Below are 7744 nucleotides of genomic sequence, written 5' to 3'. Positions count from 1 at the left end.
CTCACTGGTATCCTTACATACAACTGAGGAAAGACATCAGTTCAAATGGGACAACACATCCATCCTAGGACAAGCCAAACAGAGACACGCACGAGAATTCCTAGAAGCATGGCACTTCAATCGGAACTCTAGCAACAAACACATTGACTTGGACCCCATTTACCACCCCCAGAAAAAAAGAACAGGAAATGAGATCACAATAGGAAATTACATCACCAACCCAAAGATATAAATAGAAAGCAGGAATCATCAGTAGTGCTTTGTCCAGAGGCTCACTGAAGATGTTACCCAGTATGGTGACAAAACATCTGAAAACAAACCTTCCAGCTCACTGAGCAAACCTACATCCAGAGCCTCAACCTGAGCTACAAATCTTTTCAAAACTACACAATTTTAAAAATTCCCTACAGAGTGGAAACAGGCCATACAGCCCAAAAGGTTCATACCGACCCTCCAAAGAGTAACCCATTCCCCTACCCTATGAGATATTTGTATCATCGATAGTCACAGGTGAGGTGCCGGAAGACTGGAGGTTGGCAAACGTAGTGCCACTGTTTAAGAAGGGTAGTAAGGACAAGCCAGGGAACTATAGACCAGTGAGCCCGACCTCGGTGGTGGGCAAGTTGTTAGAGAGAATCCTGAGGGACAGGATGTACAAGTATTTGGAAAGGTAAGGACTGATTGGGGATAGTCAAAATGGCTTTGTGCGTGCAAAATCATATCTCACAAACTTGATTGAGTTTTTTGAAGTAACAAAGAGGATTGATGAGGGCAGAGCGGTAGACATGATCTATAGGAAAGCGTTCAACCAGATTCACCATGGGAAACTGGTTAGCAAGATTAGATCTCAGAATACAGGGAGAATTAGCCATTTGGATGCAGAACCTGACTCAAAAGGTAGAAGACAGAGGGTGGTGGTGGAGGGTTATTTTTAAGATTGGAGGCCAGTGACCAGTGGAGTTCCACAAGAATCGGTGCTGAGTCCACTACATTTTGTCATTTATATAAATGATTTGGATGTGAGCTTAAAAGGTATAGCAGGTAAGTTTGCAGATGACACCAAAATTGGAGGTGTATGGACAGCGAACTTGGTTACCTCGAATTACAATGGGATCTTAATCAGATGAGCCAATGGGCTAAGAAGTGGCAGATGGAGTATAATTTAGATAAATATGAGGTGCTGCATTTTGGGAAAGCAAATCTTAGCAGGACTTATACACTTAATGGTAAGGTCCTAGGGAGTGTTGCTGAACAAAGAGACCTTGAGTGCAGGTTCACAGCTCCTTGAAAGTAATTACAGATAGGTAGGATAGTGAAGGAGGCATTCGGTATGCTTTCCTTTATTGGTCAGAGTATTGAGTACAGGAATTGGGAGTTCATGTTGCGCCTATACAGGACATTGGTTAGGGCATTTCTGGAATATTGCGTGCAATTCTGGTCTCCTACCTATCGGAAGGTAGTTGTGAAACTTGAAAGGGTTCAGAAAAGATTTACAAAGATGTTGCCAGGGTTGGAGGATTTGAGCTACAGAGAGAGGTTGAATACGCCAAGGCTGTTTTCCTTGGAGCATCGGAGGCTATGGGTAACCTTATAGAAGTTTATAAAATCGTGAGAGTCATGAATAGGATAAATAGGCAAGGTCTTTTCCCTGGGATGGGGGAGTCCAGAACTAGAGGGCATAGGTTTAGGGTGATTGGTTGCTTTTATATTTTTCCCCTAAGGAGCAATTTTTTCACACAGAAGATGGTGCATGTTTGGAATAGGCTGCCAGAGGAAGTGGTGGAGGTTGGTACAATTACAATATTTAAAAAGGTATCTGGATGGGTATATGAACAGGAAAGATTTGGAGGTATATGGGCCGGGTGCTGACAGGTGGGACTAGACTGTGTTAGGATACTTAGTTGGCATGGACAAATTGGATCAAAGCGTCTGTTTCTATATTGTACATCTCTAGGAGTCTATTTACCCTCGAGTAACGCACCTAACGTTTTGGGCAATTTAGCATGGCCAAATCACCTGATCTGCACATCTTTGGACTTTGGAAGGAAATTGGAGCACCCAGAGGAAACCCACGCAGACACGGGAGAATGTGCAAACTCCACAAAGGCAGTGGCCCGAGACAGGAATCAAACCCAGGTCCCTGGTGCTGTGAGGCATTGCTAACCACTGAACCACTGTGCTGCCTTAAAAAGTTCTATAAAAGATCACAAAATATTTATAAATGAAGACTAGGTTGTTGAATTGAATAAGTTACAAATAAAGGTCAGTGAAAATGAGAAGAGTGATTGAGAAGTCAGTGATGGGTAGATTAGCTTCCATAGTTTAACTAATGAGGGGAGGCTGGTAAGAAAGCATCAAGAATCTGACAGTACAAATGGTATATGTTATGAGCTCAATAAGACACAGTCAGCACTGCAGAGTGGAAGTGAGCAATCTCAAACACGGCTGAGGAAGGGTCACCGGACCTGAAACGTTAGCTTTATTTCTCTTCAGACTCTGCCAGAACTGCTGAGCCCTTCCAGCAAATTTGATTTTGAATCTTACATGTGGGTTGGAAAACTGAGCAAATGTGAACTCACTGGTTCAGACTGACAGGACAGCTGGAGAGGATGATGCTTTTGGTCTCCAATTAATCTAAATAATGTGAAACCTATCCAGAACATGATAGTGACAAGCACAGAGACACACTCAATTCAGCGAAGTGGCAAAGAGGTCAGCACACATGAACACTGACCTCATGTGCTGGTGAGGCCAATGAGTGGCTGCACATAAATGAAGAGAAAAGATCCTTGAGGAACAGAGAAGGAGACTGCATAGAAAAGAACAGGAGACACTGCCACAAGTTACTGGCATCTTCTCAATGTACAAAAATCTCCCAAAACTGAAATTAAACCAAACAGACACCTGGCATTGACCTAGACACCAGGAAAGACAACAGCAGAAACACCCCTATCAAGCCTGCAAAGTCCTCTTTACTAAGATCTGTGGGCTAGTTCCAAAATTGGGAGGGCTGTCTCAGACTAGTCAAGCAACAGCCTCACAGAATCATACCGTACAGTCAATACACCAGACACTATCACTGGATAGATCATATCCCACTGGCAGGACAGTTATATGCAGCTTGCAGAGAGTTGCACAGGAACTCCTCAACATTGACTGTCAGCCCCATGAAGTCTGATGACTTTAGGTCAAACACAGGCAAGGAAACTTCATGATCATCACATGCTGTCCTCTATCAGCTGATGAGTCAGTACTCATCCATATTGAGCAACATTGGAGGAAACATTAAGTGGCAACGGCACAAAATGTACTTGGTGCAGGAATTCAATGTCCACACCAAAAGTGGCTACGCAGTAGCAGTACTGACTGATCGAGTCAGGTCCTGATGTACACAGCTGCTACATGGAGTCTGCAGCAAGTAGTGAAGGAACCAAGAGAGAAAAACATACTTGACCTCACCCTCACAAATCTGCTGGCTGTAGCTGCATCTGCCAATGACAGCATCTGTAACAGTGACTACAGCGGAGCCCTTCTGAAGCAAAAATGCCTTCACACTGAGAATACCCTCCATCGTGTAGTGTGGCACTATCACGTGCTAAATGGGACAGACTTTCAACAAGTCGAGGAACTCAAGACTGGGCACCCAAGCGGGCCATCAGCAGAACTGTCCTCCAGCACAATTGCAACCTCATAGCCTAGTATATCCCCCACTCAATCATTACCATCGGGCTAAGGGATCAACTTTGGTTCAATAAGTGCAGGAGGGTATGCCAAGAGCAGCAAGAGACGGATCTAAAATGAGGTGTCAACCTGGTGAAGCTACCAAACCGGACTACTTGCATGCCAAACAGCATAAGCAGCAAGACAGAACTAAGCTATCCAAGAGCAAACGGATCAGATCCAAGCTCTGCAATCCTGCCATATCCAGCCATGAATAGTGGTGAGCAATTAAACAACTCACTGGAGAAAGACAGCTCCACAAATATCTCAATTTTCAACGATGAAAGAGCCCAATACATCAGTGCAAAGATATAGCTGAAGCTTTTGCAGTAATCTTCCACCAGAAGTGCCAAGTGGATGACCCATCTTGGCCTCCTCCAGTGATCCCTAGCATCACAGATACTAGTCTTCAGCCAATTCAATTCACTCCATGTAACATCAAGAAAGTTGGAAGCACTGAATATTGGAAAGGTTATAGACCCTGACAACATTGTAGCTATAGTACTGAAGATATATACTTCTGAACTTGCCACTCCCCTAGCCTGTGTTATAACTGTATTGGAAGAACTTGGCATCTACCCAATGTGGAAAATTGGCAAAGTATGTCCTGCACATAAAAAGACAAATCCCACCTACCCAGTCAGTCTACTCGTCAACAAATTGATGGAAGACATCATCAATAGTACTATCAAGCTGCACCTTCTCAGCAATAACCTGCTCAGTGACACTCCGTTTGGGTCCCAATAGGACCACTCAGCTCCTGGCCTCATTACAGTCCTGGTTCAAACACGGACAAAAGAGCTGAATTCCAGAGGCGAGATGAGTAACAAGCCTTGATATCAAGGCCACATTTGACCTAATGTGGCATCAAGGACCCCCAGCAAAACTGGAACAAAAAGGTATCTGGAGGCAAACTTTCTAGAGGTCGGCACATAGGAAGATGGCTGTGGTTGTTAGAGGTCAATCATCTTAGCTCGAAGACACCTCTGCAGGAGTTCCTTCAGCAGCACCATCCAAACCCACTACCACTTCAATCTCGAATGTTGGGTCAAATCCTGGAATTCCCCAAGGGCATATTGGGTCAACCAATAGAACATGGACTTCAGTTCAAGTAGGCAGCTCACTACCACCTTCTGAAGGGCAATTAGGAACAGGCAATAAATGTTGGTCCACAGTGACACCCATGTCCCATGAGTAATGCAAAACAAAAGCTTTGTACAATCAATGAAGGATAAAAAAGCAAGCAGAATTCAGCAGTGGTAGAGTGGCTCCCCTGGCTTCATTCATTTGGAATGGAATCATATACGGTAACAAATATTGACTACAATACTCTAGCTGCATGGCTAAATTTAAATATTGAACCTTTAACATGACAGTTGTCACACACCGAGGTAGGATCCTGGATTCCCTCCCCAACTGCACTGTGGTTGTGCCTATAATACAGGGATTCCAGCAGTTCAAAATGACAGCTCACCAACACCTACACAAGGCCAATGGCCATACCCAGTAAGAGATATCTATCACACATCACCAGGTTGTAGTCCAGCAGGTTTATTTCAAGTCACAAGCTTTCCCAGCACTGCCCCTTTGTCAGCACACCTAAAGCTTGTGATTTCAAATACACCTGTTGGACTATAACCTAGTGACTTCTGGCCTGTTCACCCCAAGCCAACACTGATACCTCCACATAATAAATGGTTATTTTTGACCAGCAAGGAAGTGATGGGCCAAAGTGCCTTTGTCAGTGCTGTAGGATTTATGACTGTAAACAGGAAGTGATTCGATCACCAGTGATTTTGTTACGACAGTGCATCTATGTTAAAATAGCACCCTGACTGCTATAACATGGCACATTTATCAACTTCTAAACAATGCCACGCATAGGCTCCTGTTTGTGTTTTCGGTACTTCCCTTTCAATATCCAGAATACAAAGAATTTTCCTCAGAAAAACACTGATAAACAATCTGTATGATACCTAACCAAAAGAACCAATTTTCTGACAGAGTTATAGAACATAGAATAGTATGGCCCTCAATGTTGTGCCGACCTTTTATCCTATTCTCAGATCAAACTAACCTATATACCCTTCATTGTACTATCATCCATGTGCCTATCCAAGAGTTCTTAAATGTTCCTAATGTGTCTGACACTACTCCCAATGCTGGCAATGCATTCCACACACCCACCACTCTGACATCTCCCCTAAACTCTCCTCCAGTCACATTAAAAAATTATCTATCCATCATCCCCTGACATTCAACAGCATTACCAACACGGAATCTCCACCATCCAGATCTTCAGGGTTACTACTGACCAGAAACTCAACAGGATTCACCACATAAATAGTAGCTACAGAGCAGATGTGAGGTTAGGAATACTGTGGCAAATATCTCACATGACTTGTTCACCATCAACAGTACAAGTCAAAAGTTACAAGCATTACAGAATACTCTCCACTTGCCTGCGTGCTGCTGCAGCAAAACAAACTTGACATCAACCAAGACAAAACAGGCAACCCATTTGATTGGAACCATATCCACTCAGATCAGAGTGGTGCTGGAAAAGCACAGCACGTCAGGCAGCATCCAAGGAGCAGGAAAATCGACGTTTCGAGCAAAAGCTCTTCATCAGGATAGGCTCTATTCCTAATGAAGGGCTTTCGCCAAAAAGGGGAGCTGCCTGACCTGCTGTGCTTTTCCAGCACCACTCTGACCTAAACTCTGGTTTCCAGGATCTGCAGTCCTCACTTTTTGCCTACAGTATCCGCTCACTCCATCGCTAATGCTCAACAGCAGCAAATACCGGTAAGATCCAAAGATCATTTCAACAGCATTTTTCTAACCTACAACTAGTTCCATCGAGAAGGACAGCGGCAGCAAGTAGGAACACCATCACCTGCAAGTCCCTCTCCAGATTACTGACTGTCCGGACCTGAAAACATTAATTACCACAGTCAATCCCCAACACACCATCGGGGGGGGGGGGGGGGGGGCAGTGCTGACGGTGAGGGACTGACCCGGGGGAGACTGACCCGGGGGAGACTGACCCGGGGGGGGGGGGGACTGACCCGGGGGGGGGGGCGGTGCTGACGGTGAGGGACTGACCCGGGGGAGACTGACCCGGGGGAGACTGACCCGGGGGGGGGGGGGGGACTGACCCGGGGGGGGGGGCGGTGCTGACGGTGAGGGACTGACCCGGGGGAGACTGACCCGGGGGGGGGGGAGACTGACCCGGGGGGGGGGGGACTGACCCGGGGGGGGGGGGGGGGACTGACCTGGGGGGGCCCGGTGCTGATGAACTGCTCTTCGGTCCAACTCCACGAATGTCTCGTGACCTGCCACCGGAAGGAAGTGCGTCACGGAAACTGACGCGCGCGATGACAGGGGCCTTGACAACGTCCCCGGGAGGGGGGGGAATGAGAGGGGAGGGGGGGAGGGGGGGAATGAGAGGGGAGGGGGGGAGGGGGGGAATGAGAGGGGAGGGGGGGGGGGGGGGAATGAGAGGGGAGGGGGGGGGGGGGGGAATGAGAGGGGAGGGGGGGGGGGGGAATGAGAGGGGAGGGGGGGGGGGGGGGAATGAGAGGGGAGGGGGGGGGGGGGGAATGAGAGGGGAGGGGGGGGGGGGGGGGAATGAGAGGGGAGGGGGGGGGGGGGGGGAATGAGAGGGGAGGGGGGGGGGGGGGGGGGAATGAGAGGGGAGGGGGGGGGGGGGGAATGAGAGGGGAGGGGGGGGGGGGGGGGGGAATGAGAGGGGAGGGGGGGGGGGGGGAATGAGAGGGGAGGGGGGGGGGGGGGAATGAGAGGGGAGGGGGGGGGGGGGGGAATGAGAGGGGAGGGGGGGGGGGGGAATGAGAGGGGAGGGGGGGGGGGGGGAATGAGAGGGGAGGGGGGGGGGGGGGGGAATGAGAGGGGAGGGGGGGGGGGGGAATGAGAGGGGGGGGGGGGGGAATGAGAGGGGGGGGGGGGGGGGGGGGAATGAGAGGGGAGGGGGGGGGGGGAATGAGAGGGGAGGGGGGGGGGGGGG

At 48.4% G+C, this 7744-nt stretch overlaps 1 protein-coding gene across 1 annotated transcript in view; it reads right to left on the bottom strand.

Moving 5' to 3' along the window:
* LOC122549463 (syntenin-1-like) overlaps positions 1-7067 on the bottom strand; it is a 46331-nt gene extending 39264 nt beyond the window's left edge. The window contains exon 1 of the mRNA XM_087985895.1: positions 6996-7067. The gene's annotated coding sequence lies outside the window, so the exon portion shown is untranslated. The remainder of the gene's footprint in view (positions 1-6995) is intronic.
* Positions 7068-7744: the final 677 nt, after the last annotated feature.

Source organism: Chiloscyllium plagiosum, unplaced genomic scaffold (genome assembly GCF_037043375.1).
Source record: "Chiloscyllium plagiosum isolate Xiang-an unplaced genomic scaffold, Cpla_swu_hap1 HiC_scaffold_4, whole genome shotgun sequence".
NCBI lineage: Eukaryota > Metazoa > Chordata > Chondrichthyes > Orectolobiformes > Hemiscylliidae > Chiloscyllium > Chiloscyllium plagiosum.
This window is presented reverse-complemented; position numbering and strand designations above follow the sequence as displayed.